The sequence below is a fragment of the Canis lupus genome, chromosome 3 (genome assembly GCF_003254725.2).
Source record: "Canis lupus dingo isolate Sandy chromosome 3, ASM325472v2, whole genome shotgun sequence".
NCBI lineage: Eukaryota > Metazoa > Chordata > Mammalia > Carnivora > Canidae > Canis > Canis lupus.
This window is the reverse complement of record NC_064245.1, coordinates 7,492,875-7,496,161: the sequence shown is the minus strand read 5'-3', so window position 1 is coordinate 7,496,161 and position 3,287 is coordinate 7,492,875. Positions and strand designations below refer to the sequence as shown.

Here is a 3,287-nt window from a genome sequence, read left to right as displayed (position 1 = left end):
TGAAACTGAAGCTCCAGACCCCAACTTGCACAGGTCCTTTTCTTTTTTCTTTTTCTTTTTTTTTTTAATTCCTTAATTTTTTATTCCTGGTACCACTACCACAATTTACACGGCAATATACCTGATATAATGAAAAGAAAAAGAAAAAGAAAAAGCTACAACAGATAAAAGACCTCAGGAATGTACATTTAATTGACACTACATTGTATTAATCAATAGCTGCACTTTTTTTGCAGCTTTTTGCAAACTGTGGCTATGACAGTCCTGAACAAGAAGAGTTTCCTATTTAAGCTACAGTAACTTTTCTGACTATGGATCATCGTTCCTCCTGTGGCAGATTTTTACAGTTCCTCTAATGCATTTGGGACAACTGTCTGAAAGTAACCTGCAGCTTTCCTGACAACTCCTCTCTCTCCTGCTAAGAACTGTAGCCCTTTTCTTCTGAAAATTTTTTTAGAAATTTTTGCTACCATATCCACCACTTCCACCACCAGATCCATAAACACCACCATAGGGACTGCCCGAGCTTCTTCCATCAAAACTGCTCCCCTTCATGGGTCCATAATTTGATTGCTGTTGTCCATTATAATTTCCAAAATCAGTATAGTTCCCACCACCACCATAGTTACCACCTCCAAAATATCCTCCTTCATTGTAACCATCATATCCTCCATCACCACCACCCATATCTGCCTCCTTGGTTTCCATATCCTGGTCCACACCACCATAGCCTCCTTTACTACTATAACTAGGACCACCACCATAGTTGCCACCATCACCTCCAAATCCATTATATCCACCATCACCTCCTCCATAACTACCTCGGTTGCCGCCACCTTCACCACCATAGCCTCCTCTTCCACCAAAGTTTCTACCATGGCCAAAATTACCACCACCTCTGAAGTTTCCTCCACAACCCATGAAGTTGCCAGATCCACTTCCACGACCGCTTTGTGATCCAGCAGACTGCCTCTCTTGTTTAGAAAGGGCCTTTTTCACTTCACAATTATGTCCATTAGTAGTGTGGTATTTCTGAACAATAATTTTATCAACCGTATGATGATCATCAAAAGTTACAAAAGCAAATCCTCTCTTTTTTCCACTCTGCCTGTCTTCCATAATTTCTATGGTTTCAATTTTGCCATACTTTTCAAAATAGTCTCTCAAAGATACAGAGTCTTCTGTATCTTCTTTAATACAACCAAGAAAAATTTTCTTCACTGTTAGATGGGCATCAGGCTTTACAGAATCCTCTCTAGAAACAGCTCTCTTTGGTTTCACTACACGCCCTTCAACCTTGTGTGGTCGGGCACACATTGCTGCATCCACCTCTTCAACACAAGAGTAATTCACAAAACCAAAACCCCTAGAAGTTTTGTTTGGGGGTCTCTCATTACCACACAATCTATAAGTGTGCCCTATTTTTCAAAATGTTCTCTTAAACTATCATCTGTAGTTTCAAAGCTCAAACCACCAATAAACAGTTATCTCAACTGCTCTGTTTCCTTTGGATCATGGCCCTCCATTTGAGAATGGACTTGCTTCTTCCAACTCGAGTTCAATATGGGTGCACAGGTCCTTTTCAATTCCAGCATACCCTCCCCCTTGGATATGAAGAGGAAGTGCAGATCATGCTCTAGGTAGTAGTTCTGGGACTGTGGGTGGTTCTGGGTCACCAGCATCTCCACATCTACCCATGTCCTCTGTGAAAATCTCATCATGGTAGAACTTATTGTTCATCCAGAGGATCTGAACAAAAGGTATTCTCTCCCTGTCTGGATCAGAAGCTTCTGAAGGTCTTGGTTTATAGCCATTTCTGCTCTCTACCAACCAGGACCAGCTCACAAGAGACAGGAAGGACCTAGCTAGGTCCATGGGATAGGTCTGGGGAGGACCTAGCATGTCCATGGGGTGAGGCATATATTAAAGATCAAAGTGCTGAGATGCTTCCAGAGCTTGCCCACAGTGATCATAAAACACCATAAAACTGTGGCTTTATAGTAAACATCAAACACTATAGTAAAGATAAAACAACATAAAAAAAAAACAACATAAAACTCCCTCTGTACTGAAGCTTGAAAAAACCTTGTAAGCTATCAATAACACAAAACAAATTCTCATTAGCCATGCTAGAGGAAAGACTGAATTATCATTTTTTTAAAATGATATACAAATTATTACTATATTGAACCCAAAATGTAGGGGAAAAATTGTTATGCAAGTATGATAGAAGTGGCAATTAATAATAGTAGTAAAAGTAATAGGTTATTTTCCTGGATTTTGTTTTGTTCATAAGGTTTTCAGATTTTTATTTTTTTATTTGTTTATTAATTAATTATTTTTATTTTATTATTTTTTGGGGGTTTTCAGATTTTTTAAGACTTTATAATTGATTACAAGTCCTTTCCTCATTCTAGATATAAACTCATTTTCACAGCTACTTTTGTATTCATAATTTTATATTATTTCCTAAAAAATAGTTCTCCAGGTTACACAAAACCTGGATCCCTTCTCTGCTTGGTACAGAGTAGCTATTTAATCCATGTTTATTTTATTTTCCTCTAGATCCATTAAATTTCCATTGATTGTATAAGTAATGATGACTTTATCTACTAATATTTATTACATACAAATACATAGTGTCTATCAACTATGTTTCACTTATTATGCCATGGGTTGAATGATGGCATTTAAAAAGATATGTCCACATTTTAACCCTTGAAATTTGCAAATGCTATCTTATTTGTAAAATGGGTTTTTGTGACTGAAATTAAGTTGAGGATCTTGAGATAAGGAAGTCATCCTCCATTTTCCAGATAGGCCCTAAATTCAATGACAAGAAATAAATAGAGAAGACAGACAAAAGAGGAGGAGGCAATATGGCCATGGAGGTAGACCACAGAGGATGAGTATTGGGTACACAAGTCAAGGAATGCCAATAGCTACCTAAAGTTAGGAGAGGCAAAGAACATAATATCTCCTAGAGCTTTTGGAAGGAGAGTGGCCCTGGTGACACTTTGATTTTGGATTTCTAGCCCCTAGAATTGTGAGAGAATAAACTTCTATTGTTTTAAGCCACTTGGTTTGTGATAATTGGTTACAGCATCTACAGAAAACTAATAGACCTTTTCGTTTTATCACAAATATTTTTTCATGTTATCATCAATGCCTGTTTTATTGTAGTAAATAACTGACTAGAAATTGGGTGAAGGAGGTGGTATTGGAGGCTTTTAGGGAGAAATAGAACAAATTCTGAAGACAGAGCAAAATCAGGAATTTATATTCAT

The 3,287-nt window shown here is 37.4% G+C and overlaps 1 pseudogene; it reads right to left on the bottom strand.

Annotated features, from left to right (window-relative positions):
* Nucleotides 1–412: 412 nt before the first annotated feature.
* On the bottom strand, nucleotides 413–1,526 carry LOC112653058 (heterogeneous nuclear ribonucleoprotein A3-like; annotated as a pseudogene).
* Nucleotides 1,527–3,287: the final 1,761 nt, after the last annotated feature.